This window comes from Miscanthus floridulus, chromosome 1 (assembly GCF_019320115.1).
Source record: "Miscanthus floridulus cultivar M001 chromosome 1, ASM1932011v1, whole genome shotgun sequence".
Taxonomy (NCBI): domain Eukaryota; kingdom Viridiplantae; phylum Streptophyta; class Magnoliopsida; order Poales; family Poaceae; genus Miscanthus; species Miscanthus floridulus.
In genome coordinates, this window is record NC_089580.1 from 3183507 (window position 1) to 3203935 (window position 20429).

Here is a 20429-nt window from a genome sequence, read left to right on the forward strand (position 1 = left end):
TCAGTTTACTGGCCCTTCAAAGGCTTATGCAAGCACCTTAATAAGGAAATTATTCAATGAGAAATACTCTGGTAGAGTTATAAGAGAACACATATTGAAGATGAGCAACACGGCATCCAAGCTCAAGCCAATGGTTTTTGCTTTCAAAGATGAGCAACACGGCATCCAATCTTCAAAATTATGGCACTGTCGTTTAGATCATATTTCGAGCGAGAGAATAGAGCGATTGATTAAGAAATCAATTGTTCCACCTTTAGAATTTTTAGATTTAGAACAATACATAGATTGCTATAAAAGTAAAGTACATTAAGAAAATAAAGAAAGATGCCAAATAAAGTGCAAGAATTTTAGAAATAGTTCACATAGACATCTGTGGTCCTTTTTCTATGAAAGTGTGGATGGTTATGATTTATTTATAACATTCATAAATGACTATTCTCATTTTAGGCTATATTTATCCAATTAAGGAAAGATCGGAAGCATTGGATAAATTTAAGATATTTAAGGCAAATTATTAAATCAGCACAACTTAAAAATTAAGGTATTTAAGGCAAATTATTAAATCAGCACACGTGGGGAGAGTACTACGGTCGACACACCCCATATGGCTAAGTTCCTGGACCCTTTGCAAGGTTCTTATAGGAAAATGGCATAGTAGTCTAGTATTCTACATCGGGCGAGCCTCAGCAAAATGGCATAGTAGCCCAGTATTCTTTCTCTCTTTATTTTGCCCTTTGTCATCTTCTTCTTGAAGCCAAGGCCACACTTGTCACCATAGTTTCTTTGAGTCTTCAACATGTGCTCAAAGGTGACTTTTGAGTTGTAGCACCTCTCTAGCTTGTTGCTCAATTTCTTCACTTGTTCATTGAGCTCATTATTCTCCTTCAAAAGGTTAGTCTCACAAGACATAGAAGAAGAACAAGCATCTAATTATGAAGAACATGGCATTTCTAATAACTCATCACTAGAGGTGGATACATGCTTCTTGCCTATATCACAAGGGTTAGCAATAATATATGATTGATCAATTGACCCATGTGATGAGCTCTCACTAGTTTTAGTTTTTCCATTGGAAAGCTCCTTAGTGAGAAAAGCATGGTCTTGTACTAGGTTATCATGAGCAACACTAAGTTCCTCATGAGCCAATTTTAGTTCCTCATGTGAATAAGTAGTAACATAAAGTAGATGCTTTTGTTGTTCACATGTGTTCTTTAGAAAAGAGTTTTCATTTTTTCAATTTCTTGGTTTTAGCTTTCTCATTTTCTAAAGACATGGTCATGCTAGCAAGTCTACTCACAAGCTCATCATATGAATCAACATGATCAACCACACTATCATTTGATAGCTTAGAGTCACCTTGTGACATGAAGCAATATGGTGATGGGCTTGTAGTGGCATCACAATCATCATCAAAGCATGAGCCATCATCATCACCATCAAGTGTGCATGAAGTAGTATCATCATGTGCATCACTTGAGGCATTATCATCAATCTTGTCAAGTGATCTTGTGGTAGAAAGATCATCATCATCACTTGACCATGAGGTGGAGCAATCTTCCACAATCACCAAATTGTGGTCATGCTCGACACACTCATGTGCCTCCTTCTTGGGCTCATCATCATCATTGGAGACACTCCCATATATAAAGTTGAGGTACAACCAAATATCATGGGCGGTCTTCATGTACATAATCTTCCCAAATATGTTATCTTTCATGGATTGATAGAAAATGTTAGTAGCTTGGCAATCGATATGTAGGCATTTCTTTTGTGCTTTAGTTGCATTCTTTTCATCCAACGCATGAGAAAAGTCCACATCTACGATCCACCACATTTGGGGCGAAATGAACTTAAAATTGCATGTCATCCAATTTTTCCACCGTGCAAAGTGTGTGCCATCAAAAGTGTATGGACACTCAACATCTAGCCCATAAGTCGCCATCCTCTCGGGTAGGTGAAGACCACAAATGAGAGACCTAGCTCTGATACCACTTGTAAGGTCGAGATGGCTACTAGAGGGGGGGGTGAATAGTCATTACTAAATTTAATCACGTCGGCTAACCGAAATAAATGCGGAATTAAAATAATTCGGTCTAGCCAAGACTACACCCATCTATCAAAGTTCACAAGCACCTTATAAAGATCCTACTTAGGCAACAAAGGTGCCGGGCTAGCTAGAGCTCACCTATCCAATTCTAGGAGCAAGGTCACACTAAACCTATGCCACTAGTATTTTAAGCAACGAGAGAGCTCCTACACATGCTAGTAAGCAAAGGCACAAAGCCAACTAAGCTCACTAGCAATACTCAATAATAAGGCAACCAATGTCAAATTAGAGAGCGCAAATACTTAGCTACACAAACTAAGTAATGTGACTAACAAGGTTACACAAACCAAATTAGCCACGCAAGGGAGCTACTTCTATGCTACACAAGCAAGAAGGTAACTAGTGAGCTACACAAGCTAACTAATTACAAGAGCAACTACACAAGCACAATGTATATGAAAGTAACCACAAGCTTGTGTAAGGGGCATTGCAAACCAACATGGAAGAACAATGTTGACACGGTGATTTTCTCCTGAGGTTCACTGTGCTTGCCAACACGCTACGTTCCCGTTGTGTCGACCGCTCACTTGGTGGTTCGGCGGCTAATTGGCATCACTCGCCAAGCCCGCACGCTGGGCACTGCAAGAACCTACCCTAAAAGTGAGGGTAGCTCAATGACATGCTCAACAAGAGTTGCTCTTCGCGGCTCCCGCGGGGCGAGCACAATACCCCTCACAAAGCTCTTCTCCGGAGCACCGCACAAGCTTCTTGCGGGCTTCGACGGAGACCACCACCAAGCCATCTAGGAGGTGGCAACCTCCAAGAGTAACAAGCACCACCGGCTTGCAACTCGATCACCTAGTGCCACTCGATGCAACCTCACGATGCAATCGCACTAGAATCGCTCATTCACTCAATCGGATGAACACTATCAAGCATATGTGAGATGGAGGGACTCCCAAGCACTCTCAAGCATGGACACTATGTCCCCCAAGGTGCTCAGCCCCAGCCATGGCCGAGACTGTAACAACCCAAAACAATCCATACACCAAAAATACCAACTACAAAATTTTTCTCAAAACTCCCATGTGATGATGAGTGTCATGCATTAGGTCTAACCCCAACCCAAGTTAACACATAAGCATGGCATGCCTTTTGTTGATTATGATTACTTAATTTCTAACAAATAAAGTGATGCATACTTTGTTAACCCAAATTGTGATTTGGATTTCCATTTGTTTTATATTATGCCTGACAACTCTTTTAAAATAAACACACCATAAAGTAATTACTATTAAAAAACAAAGGATAATTGTGTAAAAAGAGAAAACTAATCCTATTTTTATATATATCAAACTACACCTATGATTGATTACAAACTAGCTAAATAAATTCCTAATATATAAAAATATATAAAAGAATGTGGTGGGCCTCATATCTAAACACCAATAAATATGGTGCACCAATTTGGAATCCAAATTTAAAAAAACCAATTTGAATTCAAATAAAGAAGAAGGAAAATAAAACTGAAAAAAGAGAAAGAGGGAAGAAGACTGGCCTCGCAGGCTCGGCCTGCTCAGCCCACGACCGACCAACCGGCCCAGCCCTTCACCTCTCCCCTCTGCTGGCCCAGCTTGCAGCCCAGCGCGTCGCCCACGCCCGCGCGCCCTGCTGCATCTCTCGCTGCCACTGCCCGCTGGACCCCACAGTCAGCCACCCACCAGCACAGTAGCGTCTTCTACCTCGCCCACGCACTCTGCCCGCGCGACCGGAGACCGACCAAAGTGACAGACTGTGGGCCTAGGGGGTCACGCTCGGGGCATGACCCTGTCTCCTTGGCTGCCGCGCCCACGCAACCCTTGCGCCACGGCCTACGCCACCACACGCTGAACCGCTCGATGCGCTCGGCACATCACCAGTCGTCCGCCATTGGAGCTTGGAGCTTCGGCTATAAAGCAATGGCCCTTAGGTTGCCCTAGCGCTCGTCCCATCGCCCCGCTGCCACTTGGTGGCCAACCACTTCACACTGAGAGTAGAAGGCTGAGGAGGAGTTCGAGAGAGGAGGACCGGGAGCACGCCGAGGTTCGGAGCATCCGACGCGGATCAAGCCGGAGCGGACGACACTACACGGCACTACTTCCGGAGCTACACGGCCACTGACCCGTCACTGCACCGCCATCCTCTTGCCCTCAACACCGACGGTGAGCCGTTCGCCGTTGAGGCCCCCTCCTAAGCCCCATGGACATGAGCACGCACGGGCGCACACCGTAGACACGTGCACGGCCATGGCGAAGCCACCACGCCCGCATCACCGCAGTAGAAGCGATGCCACCGCCTTGGCTGGCTCCTTCTCGCCGCGGAAGACGCCACACTCGTGACCGGGGTAGACATAGGTCACTAGAGGATCCCAGAGGCCACACCGCGCCATGGTCGAAGCTCCGCCGTGCACCGCCACCGTGGCCAGCCAACAGGAGCCATCCAGCCACCTCGCTAGCATCACCAGGGCACCCACTAAGGTAAGGCTGAGCCGTTGCCCACTTTAGTTGAACGCTCGCGCCACTGGAAGGGGCTCGCCGATGGGCACCACCACACCGGGCCGCCATTCGCCGTGGCCAGTGCCTTGGGAAGCCCCGGCCGCCACCTAGACCCCACCATCATAGTCGTTGAGACCTGGCAGTGTTTTTCCTCACGTCAATTGGGCGCTTACGCCGCTGCTAAAGCTCGCCGGTGAGCACATCACCATCGAGAACACGCTGGCAAGGAAGTAGGGGAAATTTCCCCTCGTTGGCCACACACGCATGAACCCGGTGCATGTGGACCATAGAGAGAAGAAAGGAAGGATGGACCCGGTCCATCGTAGTCCTGTCTACGGTCCATAGACCAGCGCCTCTTGGTCCACCGTGGACCACAAGCCGTAGACCACAGCCTAGTGGTGGCCCACGACTACGACGTGGCAGCGCCACAGCTTGCCATGTGTCCGGCCCAGCTCAGCCCAGACCGGCCCAACCCGAGCCCACCAGAGCCCGTTTAAGACCCGACCCATGTTGACCGTTGACCGGTCAACATTGATCGTTGACCTGGCCCCACATGTCAGTGGCACAGACACTCTGGACCCACACGTTAGATGCTGACGTCATGATGACGTCACGTGGGACCCACATGTTAGTAGCAACACAGCCGAGGTGACGTCATGCTGACGTCACGATGACATCAGCTGCTGACGTCGACATACCTGGCCCCACACAGTCAGTGACCCTGATCATTGATCAGTAGATCCGTTGACCGTTGACTCGCCGTTGACTGAACGTTGACTTTGACCGGACCCACTTGTCAGTGACCCAAGAGCCCCTAGACCCACCTATCGGGACTGATGACGTTGATGACGTCATGCTGACGTCAGCTGGACCCCACCTATCAGCTCAGAACCGAGACGATGACATCATGCTGACGTCAGCATGCCACGTGGACCAGTCACTGTGTGACACGTGTCAGCCAAGGATTAATCCAGCCTTTTCCCATTTTCAGAAATGATTTAAACTTCAGAAATTCATAACTAATTCATACGACCTTAGAAAAATATGAAACCAGGACCAAAATTCATCTAAAATCGAGCTCTACGTAATGAACCCATGTTTGAGTGCATTTAGGCTCTTTTGAATTTCCTATTGCTTCTTTGTGCTATTCTATAGACGTCGCTACATGACTATAATGCGATCGTTTGCAGACTCGGAGGAGAACCAGATAGACGAGGATCGTGAGTACCGTGAGGAGAACGAGATGAACTACACTGAAGGTGCCACATCCCACCCAATCTCGTAGCACCTATTACGTATTGCCTAATATAGAACTACTATTGCTTTACTTTGTAGTTGTAATCACACTGTGATAGGACCTGCATGGTAGTATGCTTTCTTGATGGCCTTTACCTTGATGCAACCTTACCCCTGCTCACCCTGCTATTAGACTAGACACACGCTTGCTGCTATATTACTTATTACTTCTACTACGCTTGTACTACGTTGATGCGTGGTGGAATCTGGTGTTAACTGGACTATGGGGAGAGTATTGCGTGTGTGACTTGGGTGCAGTGGAGGGTGAGGGTTGAGTCGACCAAAGTTGGAGTATACGACGAGCCTTGGGGCAAGTCTTGCCATGTGGTGCTACCTGGGTACCCCTAGATTGGATACCTATGGTGGGTAAATGGTATATAAGGTGGTCTTGGGTGTGAACCTGTTATGGGAGGAGCCCGGGATGGAGGTGCTGTGGTGGCACGATAAATGAAAACCCTGATGGAGACATTCTGGCTTGGTCATCCCTAAGGACTTACTAGTACTCAGATTCACCGGGAAGCCTTACGTACCACTCGCCCTATATGGTGCGGGATGGCCGGACTACTTGGTAGGATATTGCCACTACTGCTAGGTTGATAGTGGATAGTGTAAGGAGGTACGGGGCATGGAGGATTTCCCCCACACCCTTTCGAGACTTCATGGAGACCTTGTGGACCCTGGCTCATGACTCACAGTTTCAGCCACCCCAGACTAGACTTGGGGTGAACCAGGGCTGAATGGTAGAGTAGCATTATCCTAGGCTAGCAAGCGGCCAGAATCAGCCCAGTTGACGACGATCAGTGAAGAAGGTAGATCTTGTGGTTATGTAGAACCTCTATAGAGTGTATGGTTGATCGATCGATACATGTGCCTGACTTATCGGCTATGGACCTTTCCTGGGTTTCGCTTAAACTAGATAGCGAGATGAGTCCTTCTTTTCTTCCCCTAGGGGTGAGTGTTTGGTCGTAGCCAGGGGCTACAGGCCTTGAGACAGTGCTGAGAGGGAGTTGGCCTGTCGACTGAGCGATGGTATGATCATGGTATGGAGATGGGGTGGAGATGGTGGTATATCAATCCCTAGGATCGAAAACCTGGCTCTAGAATGGGAATGGGGATGGATGGTGTGTGGGAATGATGTTAAAACTTGACTATACTTTTATATATACATGTTATGCTAAATGCATAGGAAACCCCAGCCTTATAGGTTTCTTTTGACTATATCCAACTTGCATCCAATTCCACAAAGCAATGCTCATAGGGTTGGGAGTGGCCAGTACAAATTGTACTGACTAAATTTTGGCACACAGGTTCTGCTGAGGAGTATAGCTCCTGAGGAGTTTGACTGGATAAGGGGTTCGTGCCTACGCTCGAGTTTGGCGATCTTATCTTCAAGCTATTCTGAATGAATGCTACTTTTGATTCCGCCAATGCGGCGATGTAATAATTTATGTAATTCCGCACTATTTGTACTCTGATATTATCATTGTATGGATGTGATATTCGACTGGAATTTAGGGTAATATGATCTACAACGGTCTTATTATACTTCGACATTGTGGATTTCCCTTCGTGGAAATTGGGGTCGCTTCAGAGACCCCTTCAATTTATAGCTCCACGGGCTAAACTAGCCTATTACCCCTTCACTGGGCAAAACTCAGGACGACCGGACAGCTCCGGTCGTATCGACCCGACACCCTGCCAGTGTCCGGTCAATGGATGGCTGCCACATCATCCCTGGCTTCAAATACTGAGCGTCTGATCTCAACGGTTAAGTTGCGATCCGGACGCAACACAGTGTATGACTAGACATAGGACCCGAATGTTCGATCACTTTCAGTAAGGTTCCACTCATGACCGGACGCGTCCGGTCACCCCTACCGGACTCGCTCAGCGTCCGATCACTCATTGTCTCCTCTGTGCGCCGCCACACCAGCGTGACCAGACGCACCCAGCCAACGTTTGATCGAAGACCGATGCCTACGTGTTCTCTGCTGCCACTGACCGGGCATAGGACCCTAGCATCCGATGCACTTTGTGAAACCCTGTCTTTTCTATACAGGGCGTCGGTGGCATCGTTGGACTGTCTGTACTCTACAGGCGGACACTCTGCCGGTGAAGTTTTGAACCCTTCTCGCCTTCGTTTCATCGCTAAGTTGATCCACATCAACTCCAACTTCATCTCCTTTGTAAATATACCAACACCACCAAGTGTACACCACCATGTGTATGTGTGTTAGCATTTTCACAATTATTTTCCAAAGGATTTAACCACTCAACTTGCCACGCCACACGATTCTAGCGACGATGCAAAGTCAGTTCACATGAGTGGCACTAGATGACCGATATGTAAACAAGTTTGCTCCTCTTGATAGAACGGCTATCTATCCTAAACTCGGTCATCAACTTCTCTACACACCTATGACCGGTGAAATGAAATACCCTAGGTTATACCTTTGCCTTGCGTATTCCATTTCATCTTCTCCAATGTCGATGCAACACATGCACCAACACGATGAACAATGATATGATCCACTTCATATCATCACGTGATTATATTGGTTCATCGATCTTGACTTTACTTGCTTTTCACCGTTGCCTTCGTCCATTCGGCGCCAAGTCTTGCTCAAGCTTCACCGCCATGCGGTCCATCGCTCCAAAGCCTCCGACTTGCCCTTCACGCTTGCAACCGGTCCATCAAGCCAAGTCTTGTCTTGATCTTCTCCACCTTGATCACATGACTCAATGTCATGTCTCATGTGCAATGAGCTCCTTCATCATCACATGTATGAGCTTTGCAACATCTCCGAGCCATTTCAACCTTCATGGCATATGTGGCTCATACACATGTACCATGGACTAATCACCTGTGCTATCTCATATAAACACAATTAGTCCACCTAGGGTAGTCACACAATTACCAAATCCACACAAGGTCCTTTCCCTTCCCCAATCCCGTCGCACATGTTGGGGACATCTCCTTCCCCAATCTTGCCGATGGATCTTGGGATTCCATCATCGCCCCCAAACACAGGGACGCACATGGGGCTCCCATCAGCGCTGCCGCCCACATTGGCACCGACGACCAACACCTTAACTGGGCGCTCGGGGCTCCCATCGCTGTTGCTGCTGGCTAGCTTCGCACCTCGATGCGTGGAGCGCCTAACCCGCTGGATCCAGCTCCCACGGGTGCGGAAAATGGTGGCGTCGAGATCCAGCCATCCCTGTTGATGCGCGATGCCTAAGGATGGAGAAGGGGAAGAGGGAGATAGAACAGAAGATGGAGGAGGCGGTGCGGTCAAGCGAGCTGAGGGAGATGCAACGGAAGATTGTTTCGACAGCGGCTTCGTGGTTTCGCGGGTCTGGCTGGCGTGCGTCATCGGGCAGCGCTGCGCGGCACTGTGGCAAGCAGGCTCGTGCGTGCTCGGTGATCGGACCACGAAGGGCTCGGCGGCAGCGGGCGCTTTGGTCTCGCAATCTCCGACGCAGGGAGAGACACGACACGACAACGGAGGTTCGAGGGTGGGCACGCGGCTCCGATGCTGGCGAGCGGCAATAGCAGAAGGGATGTGCGCGGCTGGTCCTAGCACGGGGCGTAGGCAGTGAGAGTGCAGGAGACTCGGACCGGTCACGCTGGTACGGGAGGCGGCACGGTCAATGGAGTTGCGGGCGGTGGAGGACAGCCGAGTGGAGGAGGATGACATGCGAGCTATAACGTGTGGTGGTGAGGAAAATGCTGAGGAAGGAGATTTGGAGACTTTTTTTTGATGGTGCGATCCAGAGAGACAATCGACAGCTACTCAAGTCATATTCATATACCTGTCATCCTCTGTTTGCATTCTCTTTGGACGCATGCATGAAGCATTAAATATAAATAAAAAATAAAACTAATTACACAGTTTAGACGAAATTCACGAGACGAATCTTTTAAGCCTAATTAGATTATAATTGGACACTAATTACCAAATAACCACGAAAGTGCTACAGTACTATTTCGCCAAAAATTTTACAAACTAAACGAGGCCTTCTACGGACGCACCCACCCTTCGTTTACAATCTTTACGGAGTACGTACTACTGAGCATTGATTATGTGTAGGATCTGTCACCAGCTAGCCGCCACCGTAAGCAGCCGGATGATGCAAGGACAGATATCACATCACGTCAACATAGGACTGAGTCGTCGCCGGCGAGCTCATTATGCAGTGTCTGTTTGGAACATAGAAATGGAAAATAATGAGTGCGGTAGAAAATAGAAAATTTAAAAATATAGAAATTTTTATAGAAACGAGTGTTTTAAATATAGGAATATAATAACAGCATGTTTATTCCTTCGTTCTAATGAACAACGGTTTGCTCATCTCTCCATTCACGTATTTTTTATTTCCTCTATTTCACAAAGAAAAGCAAGCCTTTCTTCATAAGAAAGAAAAACTTTGCTCTTCTCCGTTTCAAACACCAAGTGATATGAGCAAATCATAGGGGTTAGATTCCTTTGAAATTTTCTCTCAAATTCCTCCGATCCAAAGGAGCCCTAGGTCTTCCACCAGCTTGGGCTTGGACCCTCCGACGTCGAACCGCTGGATCCTAGCCCCGTACCATGAGCACCTCCTCGTCCTCGTCGTCGAAGCCGACGCAGCTCCGTGCAGCTGAACTCCCTCAGCTCCCTGCAGCCGGCGAGGATGGCGAGCAGGTGCTCCTTGGGCAGGTAGGAGCGGTCGAGGCAGAGGGAGCGGAGCCTGGGCAGGGAGCGCGCCAGCGCCGCGACGTCCTCGGGTTTGACGGCCCCCGAGGTCTTGAGGCTGGCGAAGCCCGGGCAGTGCAGCGCGAGCTGCGCGGCGAGCGCCGGGAAGGAGAAGGACGGCTTGGCCTCCAGCTCCAGGTGCTCCAGCAGCGGCCACCGCGGGACGAGGTCCGGCAGGCGCGCCTCGTCAGCCGGCCGTCAGCTGCGGGAGCGCCAGGCGCCGCAGCCTGGGGCAGCTGTGTGTGGGGTGGACATCGAAGCATGTGAGACGTGCAGTGCGTTCGTGTGATCGAGGTGACAAGACATGTGCAGACTGCAGAGACGCGCACTTACTGGAGGGAAATGTGGTCGATCTCGCCGGCCGGGTCGGCGAGGAGCGGCGGGAGCGCGACGTCCTCGGCGCACCCGCGCGCGCGCGCCACGCAGAGCCTGAGGAAGCCCGCGAGGGAGAAGCAGTGCACGGCGTAGCGGCGCTCGAAGGCGTCGGCGAGCGCGCCCCAGGTCATGAAGCGCGCGACGTGGTCCCGGCGCAGGTCGAGCGCGCGCCACAGGGACGGGTCGGCGGCGGCGCGGCGCCAGCCCCGGCACACGAGCGGGGCCGCCACCGCCAGGTCCTCGAGGTCGAGGCGCGCGAACACGTGCACCAGGCAGTCCGTCTCCATGTCCGCCCACAGGGTGGACGCCGCCGACGCCGTCTCCATGGCTTGAGCGGTCGAGGAGGCTCCCGACTAGTTGGGAGAATGGTGGGACTCGACTCTCTCAACAGAAGGCAGCCCCCATTATAAAGCAGCCGTGGTGAGACCGGTCGCCGTGCTTCTGCTTTGAGGGCACTGAGTCCACAACCGGATACCGGAGCTTTGCCAGAGTGCCAGGGCTGGCGAAGCCCCATAAACACTTGGCAAAGGGTTTACCGAGTGAACGACACTCGACAAACCCTTTTACGGCAAACGTTACTTTGCCGAGTATTTTTGGTCGGGCACTCGGCAAAGACGTTGCCGAGTGCAAAAAAAAAAAAAAACACCTGGCAAACTTTTCTTTCAAAAAAAATAAAAAAGGCACGCCGACACCACGCCCGCACCATCAGCACTGCCGCCACCACCACCACCCACGCCGCTGCCACCATCCACGCCTCGAGTTAATGCAAGTACCCAATCAGACCAAGTATGTAGGGACACCAACCGAGGAGGCGACGATTTTACGCCGCGGGACAGCACGAGCCCTAGCCACCCTCCCGCTCCCCGCCGACGTCGTGCTCAGCCCCAGCCCGAGTCGGCCGCGGGGCGTCGTGGAAGCGGCGGCGAAGGAGAGGGACGTCATCGGCCGCAGCGCGCAGGAGGGCCGGCGAGTGGACCCGGCGAGGGGCGGCGCCGTCCTCGCGAGCGCGGCCGTGGACTCCATCCCTTTCCACGAGTCTGTGCGAGGCGAGCAGAAGGGAGGGGCCGTATCCGGGAGAGGGAGGGCCGGATCTGGGGCGGCGGGCCGGGAGAGGGGGGGAGGGGGCGACGCCGCCGGGAGAGAGGGAGGGGGCGCCGGATCTGGGAAATGAGGGGAGGGGGCGCTGGGAGCAAGGGAGGGGGTGCCGGCGAGGGGAGGGGCGCCGGGAGAGGAGGGGACGCCGGTGAGGGGAGAGGACGCTGGGAGAGGAGGGGAGGGACGCCGGCAAGGGGAGGAGACGCCGGGAGAGGAGGGGAGGGATGCCGGCGAGGGGAGGCGAGGGGAGGGGAGGCGAGGGGAGGGAGGAGGTGCGCCGGCGAGGGCTGGCCGCCAGCAGGGAGGGCAGGGAGAGGGATGGGAGGGGAGGGAGGGAGGGGGCGCGCGGGGTGCGGGGGGAGGGAGGGGGCGGTGTGCGAGGCAGTGCGGGAAAGGAGAGGGAGGCGGGGTTTTATTTGCAGGAAAAAAATTCTTTGCCGAGTGTTCTAGATCTAGCACTCGGCAAAGTTTTTATTTTTATTTTTTTTCTTCTCCTTCTTTTCCAGAAAAAAAGATTTTATTTCTTTGCCGAGTGTTCTAAATCTGAGCACTCGGCAAAGTTTTTTTTTCATTTTTTTCTTCACATTCTTTTCCAGAAAAAAATATTTTATTTCTTTGCCGAGTGTTTTTTTGACACTCCCAACCCACTCTTTGGCCCCGTTCGCTTGTCTTAAAAATCCCACTCTTTGTCGAGTGTTTTTTTACACTCGGCAAACCCCCTCTTTTGTCGAGTGTTTTTAGCGCAGCACTCGGCAAAGAACTTAGTCGCCGAGTATCCGAGGGAATACACTCGGCAAACATAAAAACACTCGGCAAATTTGAGGATTCTGGTAGTGCTCGCGAGCCATTCTTTGTCATGTTTCTATTCTGTTTGCTTTTTGTTCAATTTCACTTCATTAATTTTCGATCAGGATTTTTAGCAGTTAGTCAGGTACATTTTGTTTGCACGGTGCCCCCTCTCTCTCGCTTTTTTTCGCGGGGCGTCGTAATGCCCCGTCGCTTTGCTACGCGTCCTAGTCATGGCGGTGCTATATCACGAACGGAGATGCTAGCACTAGGACTTCTGCGCGTGCTAGCCCGTTTCCTTGCAACCCCCCAGTGCCTGCTCGTTTCAGCATGCCCACGTGGGGCTCGCGGGCCAAATGTCTCCCACGCCAACCGACCACGCATAGGACCGTCTGCCCGCTGGCGCTCCTACTTTTACAATATTCAAATAAAACACTTGAAACAAACATCCGAAGTAGCTAAAACACCTGCACCATACATTTGAAACACTTGCAAAACACTAAAAAAATTTAAAAACACGTGTGTAGCCATATTGCAAACATTACAACATCCAAATGAAAACACTTGCATATATATGCAACATCTAAATCTATATTTGCAACATCCAGATGAAACGCTTACAACATACGTCTGAAACAAATGAAACATTTAGAACATGCACTTGAAACATACGCGTATAGCCATTGCAACATGTGCAACATCCTGATCTACTTTTGCAACATCGATATAAAACATTTACAACTTACCTCTGAAACCTCTGAAACACTTGAAACATATGCTTGCAACATACGCTTTCAGCGCAATGTCACCTTGCTGCGTGGACGAACGGAGGCTCGTCGTTGCGGAGCTCGACGCTGGCGTGGAGGTCAGCGGCGGCGCAGAGGTAGGCGGCGGCGCGGAGGTCAACGGCTGCACGGAGGTCGGCGGCAGCTCATGGAGCTCGCTGCGGCGCAAAGATCAGCGGTGGCGCATGGAGCTCGCGGTGGCATGGGCATCTCGCCGGCGGATGGAGCGCAGCCGCAGCAGGAGGCACGACTCCTGACGGGGGCTCGCGGCGGCGCGAAGGTCCAACGGGCATCTCATCGGCGGATGGAGCGTAGCTACGACAGGAGGTGCGACTCCGGGCGGGGGCCGGGCTCGGACGTGCGGCGTGTAGCGCAGGCGGGAAAGGGGCGGTCCGGTTGGGTCCGTCCATGCATCCGGATGCCCCGTGGGGAGCATTTCCGTATCACGAAAGGTGAAGCCGCGAAGGGTAATAAGATAGGGAAAAAGACATTTCGTTCTGTACGTTTTTCTACGGGTGCAAGTCGAAATGAAGAGACGTTCTACTGTCAACTGTCTGGTACAGAATGGGTCGTTGAAGCGACACGTACGCGCTTGCATGCCATGCAGGAATAGGCGCGGATGGGCCGATGACGAGCCTCTACGGCTTGCTATCTTTACCCAGCGACAAACAAGGCTGGTTATTTTGAATCACAGGATAGGATAGCTGTTGGAGACCCTTTTTTTTCTAATAGTAGCTAAATTTAGCTTTACAAAACATTTTAGATCATCTCTTGGAGATGCTTAGCATTTCACTGCGCAGAGGCGCCACATTGTTGGAAAACGGAAACGTCCCATATATCTCTCCAGTCCGGGGCCAGCTGGGCAGGCCAGGGGAGGGGATAAAAAAGAAATGCAAAGGGTCCCTGTCTGTGTGTCAACGGGTCTGGTGCGTGTCCATTGTCACTAATAATTCACCATGCACGTATACCCCCTACATATATAGCTTGCTAGGGCAGTGTGGCACTAGCTAGGGGCCTGCTTTATAGTAGTATTGTTTAGGGCTACTTGTTAGTTCAAAGTAAAAATTAGGCACCGAACATTTAGTCAACTAAAGTTTTATTGTACGGTTGTTTGGATCACCCAACTAAAAGTTTCATGGATACTTGTTAGTCCTAGCTATATTAGATGCGATTGCCCAACTGTTGAACTAGTTGTTAGTTGGAGCTAAATGAAAATTGGTCCACTCATTAGTCTACGTGTGGAGGCTAGCCTAAAACTATTAGCTGCTACTCTTTTTCGGATCAATTTATTTCTAAGGCCATCCCAAACACAATGCTCATACGCTCATGTTATCCTTTGTTATTTTGTTAGTCCAAGTGATCCAAATAGCAGATCCTAACATCACATCACCGCAGAAGTGGGAAAAACATGAAATATATATCTAGGGCCACACTATGAGCAACTTCAAAGCGACTCTATACTCTTCCTAATTATTAGTAATAGAGATTTTGATGGAAAAAAGTCTCCATCAGCTTCTTTAATTGCATACACAAACGTAGCCATTATCTATTTCTTATTTCCTTTTAGCTAAAGACATATAGCTAAAATGGCTTTTCTAGAGTGTGCACAAAATATAGAAAAGCTATTGGAGAGTGGAAAGATATAGAAAACGATTTTCATGCAGATAACTCTAATGAGAATAATTATTAGCGACAAATTAAAGGTGCGAGAACAGTAAAACAGGTGGCTTCAAAATCTCATCTTGAAAGGCTGTTGCTGGGAAAAGCTAGCCTCCCCCCTCTGGTGATGGGAATTTCGATGGGGGGGGGGGGGGGGGGGGGGTTCGGCTCACGCACGGAAGCACATCCCATGTTTACAAAGATAATAATTTAATGGGAATCAGCTTCTGAATATGCAGGTATGCTGCAGAAAAGAAAAGTATGCCTAAGATAGACTTACGAAACATTTGCTAAGTTTTAAAAAAGTAATAACTGCTAAATCAAACATCCAAATTAAATTCTGATTACACCATGGAGTTTCTTATAATAAATTCTTCAAAACAAGATCCAACATGTTATCTTCATTAACGAACATTTATCTTATGAAGATAAAACATTATCTTATGAAGATAAAACATTATCTTTTGTTGAGCAGAGACAATGTTGTAGATTCACAGAACAATGTTCCGTCTTCGTAATAAAAATGTTCTTGGTTTAAAAGAACAGTATTCTAGTTTTAAGTTCATGAAATTGGTATTATAATATACATAAACATAAATAAATAAATACATAACATAACATAAATAATAAAATATAGCACAAAAACAATGTTATCTTCAATATTCCACCTTCCCAATAAAAATGCTCAGTATTCTAGTTTTAGATTAATGAAATTGATATTATAATATACATAAAAATAAATACATAACATAAATAAATAATAATAAAATCTAGAGCAAAAGCATAAGGAAAAAAATAAAAACACGTAATAGAAAAAATAAATAAAAGAACATCACATGGATACTTTTCAAACATTTAAAATATACTACAGAACATCGTATGTGTACTAAGTGAATATCACTAACTATACCATAGAACATCACTGAATACATTATAGAAAATCGCATATATATATATATATATATATATTACGTGAACATAACTAAATACATCATAGAACACAACTGTAGGGTCGAGATGGCGGACTAGAGGGGAAGTGAATAGTTCTTTCTAAAAATAATTACGTTGGCTAACCGAAACAAGTGCGGAATTAAGACTATCGGTCTAGCCAAGACTACACCCCGCTATCTATGTTCTCTAGCACCTTCCAAAGATAATAATCAAGCAACAAAGGTGTCGGGCTAGCTAAAGCTCACCTAACCAATTCTAGGAGCAAGGTCACACAAACATATACCACTAGTACTTTAAGCAATAAGGGAGCTCCTACACATGCTAGTAAGCAAAAGCACGAAACCACCTAATGCTCACTAGCAATGCTCAATAACAAGGCAACCAATGCCTAAATTAGAGAACGCAAATACTTAGCTACACAAACTAAGCTAATGTGACTAACAAGGTTATACAAAGCAAATTAGAGAACGCAAATACTGGTCCTTGTACCTCACGGATTGTGCAATGGAAAATACTCCATCTTTTTCCAATACCTCGGCTAAGATGAACTTTGCGAGCTCCTATTGTAGTGCGACGATCTCCATGTCTAACAGCCTTTAGGTGGTTATATTTCTTGCGCTGTCGTTCAAAATAGATGATATCCAAAGAGGAACAGTAAATCATTTTGTTGAATTATTAACAGACATAAATGAAATGAGGATTATACACACCAACTTATCGGCTTCTTCTGATTTCCCGCCGATGTAGCGAAGCATTGCCCACATTACATAAACCCCGTATTCATTGTTTTCCGCCGGCTGTGACAGGTACTTCCCCTCCATTTCGACAACCTTGAATGGGACCGGCGTCCCACCGATATGTCTTCTTCGGACACTGAGCAACATTAAAGGGAGAAACATTAGAAAACAGTATGTGTGATTAGAAAATAATATGTTATTAGGATCGCTTAGTAATTCAGCACTACCACTGGTGTATCCAGATGATGAAATGGTTTTTTCTTCGAGTCCCACACCTCGATTAGATTTTTGGCAAGATTGACACAAATGAAGACGAAATAGGTTGCTACAATCACAGAATCCTAATTATCGAATAATCTTAACGAAAAAAGAAGCATAAAATTAAAAGCCGAGAACTACATACTCGCAGTTGTAGGCTAGAAGTATGTGGGTTTTCTTCTTCATCGTGAATTCATTGAAAACAACAATCAATCTCTGTTTTAGGTCTTCTATGTCACATCCATAGAGACCTAGACATGTCTCTCATTGACTCGCAAGGGGTCCAAGAAGCCTATGTAATCCCATTTGCTTTTTACAATGCAAAATTTTAATATACACCTACATAAAATCATGAGAAGTGCTCAAAAGTTAACAATTTATCTTAAGAGAGTAGTTAATTATAATATCGCGCGTGTAGGGTACTTACATGGTCCACAACGTCAACATTTGAACATCGAGATCGCGTTTCTGGTATAGCTGGAACAAGTACTCCCACTCGAAATCGAACTTCTCTTCTTCGGGATAATGGAAAACATGTGGCGAACGGATAATAACCTCAAAACCAAAGTCATCTGTCTCTGTTGCTTGAGCCATGTAATATTCATGCAACTGGCGCATATATGTTGTCAGATTTTTATACTTGTCATCGGGAACCAAAAGATTGCCCCTTTGATACTTCATTGTCGGTGTTCCCGTTCCTTGTACATCATAATAGATGTTCGCGGCCTCTTCCATGGTTAATCCTGGATTGTCTTCAACGTACTTCTATATGTTCCTTAAATCTTTATTGTGTATTTCTTCATCTCTTGTTATAGCGTATTTATTCTGTGTTTGCCTTTTGAATTCGGACTTCAACATATACGAAGGCAGTGAGGCACAGAGATTGAAGAAACTAACATAATCTTCCTTCGAGATGTGTGCTGTAAATTTTTCTTTCATCAAGGTGGTAACGTTGCCACTGAACAACCTTTTTCTTTTCTGTTGGTCAACTTTAGGAGCATTAGCGATTGAATCCAAGGTACTTTTCTATGACTGCGAGGATGTCCTTGATCTTGTTTGGGGCTAAGGTGGAGGAGGAGGATGATGACGAGAATTCTGTTTTCCCGGCGCTGTTTTATTCCACAAGTCCAAACCGTCCCACAAGGTAAGACCAATGTCAAATTCCATACACATTGTTATTAATGCCCTAGAGCTAGCCTTTCAGTCTCATGAAGGTGTTGGTACTGAGGATTTCTACCTAAGTTAGAATCTCGGTCATGGTAGGTGCCTTTGACGTGTACAATCTGGTCCAATATGAAGTTGCAAAGGTCGCCGATGAGCTCTAAGAGTTGTTCATCCTTGTATGGGTCTCTTTTCATTTCTTTCTCTTCTTTCCACTACAAGAGAACAAGTTTTGGTTTAGTATTTCATATCATGTGTGAAGTTTTTATACTATGGGTGAAGAGGTTCAAACTTACCCTTAAGGAGTGTCTCCTGTAGGCACCAGTGTTACCCATCATAGAACATACATAGTATCCACAATGTACACTCCCTAGGCTTCTGCTTGGGGCACTATGTGTTTTACATATGAAAATATTAAGTAATGCTTTTGACAGTCACGTAATGGAGTACTAAAGTAAGTTACACTTACCGCACATAGTGTTTTTATAGCTAGCCTTTTCTTCCTTTATGGATCATGCCTTCTGTGATGTTTATTGACATAGAACCTGAATGCCCTGTTCGAATTATTTTAGCAAATGAAACTTGTTAGTATCCAAAAGTGAACGTTACAAGTATGTATACAAACATATAAGCTAATGAGGATTATCGATATGTATACGTCTTGAGAATCGATATGAAGTCTTTGTATGTCACCGGATCCCTATCTATTAAATCAAAGACCCATGCCATGCTCCTCCTGACATTGACGCCTATACAAATCCAGTGGTTGCTCCATGAATTTAATCATAGAACTAGATAAGCTCTTTTACATCGAATAAAATATATCGAACAAAGCTTTAAGTATAGAGTTGAACTTACTCGAAGTTGTATGGTAGTCATATAGTAGAGTGATGTTGGAGATTTTTAAAAGACAGGGCAATGTATGCTGAAACCTTAAGGGACTCTTGCCTTAGTTTTTTCGCATGGATGTCCTCTTTCTCCCAAAGGGTCTTTCCAGCAGCTAGCTCTTTGGCATCCAGTTTTCACTGTCTAGGGTAATTAAAATTTGTTTGTGCTATAGCTTGAGGGTCTATATACCCGGCTTTCACACTTGGCATTTGTTTTACAATGTGCACTTGCATTCTACAAATCACGACGTGAGTTAGTTACAACAAAATCCAAAGATTATATTCATATCATATCAGGAGGGCAAGGACTTACAGGCACCATGTGCGAATTAGATTCATTTCCATTGCTCCGAGGTGAAAGCGTGTATGCATGTCATTGAAGTCAAAGATATTTTTTCCTGGCTGGGCTTCCAAATGTACCGGCGGGGAAGCATGCTTGTACGAGGTCTATGCTTGTTAGGAGAACACACAAGTACCAATCATGGAACCTTCTCATTCCAAGTGGTAGGCACTAGGATGTCCCAGTTTAGTAGGAAGGGCTTGCCTCTTTCATATGTTTTCGGTCAATCCTTTGACCATTTGATGGCATCAACATTTGGATACTTCTTTGATGTTTGGTGGACTTTGCTAGTGACTAGCCTCCTCAGAAGCCCGTGCTGGGACTTTTTTAACTTGGTTCCTAGGCTTGAACTGGTCATGGGCATACCACTTGTGCACCGACGAGACGTCTTTTATCGGAACATAAATTGGCCTTATGGTGATTGGATGTTTCTTTCGAAGTTCCCATTCAGGTACGTCCTCATCTTCTTATGCATCATCTTCTTCAGAAGGCACTCGTTGTTCATGTATCGGCTGTGCTTGTTGAGAAGACTGTGGCATCTCATCATGCACTTGCTCGGTACGAGTTGGAGAAGGTTGTGGCTTATTTGGCACATGCTCTCTAGGAGGCGGGGAAGAATGTGGCTTCTTAGGAATGTGGTGGTCATGAGACGGTGAAAATATCTCCCCGTCCTCAACAACTTGCTCCAAATTTGAGAGAGGGGGAAGCAGCGAAGAAGCAGTCAATATAATGTCCCATTTATGCCAGAGGATGAACTACCCCATTACGTCTCCATGTAA

At 47.2% G+C, this 20429-nt stretch overlaps 1 pseudogene; it reads right to left on the reverse strand.

Moving 5' to 3' along the window:
• Positions 1–9904: 9904 nt before the first annotated feature.
• On the reverse strand, positions 9905–11463 carry LOC136471139 (putative F-box/LRR-repeat protein 9; annotated as a pseudogene).
• Between the last annotated feature and the right edge of the window lie 8966 nt (positions 11464–20429).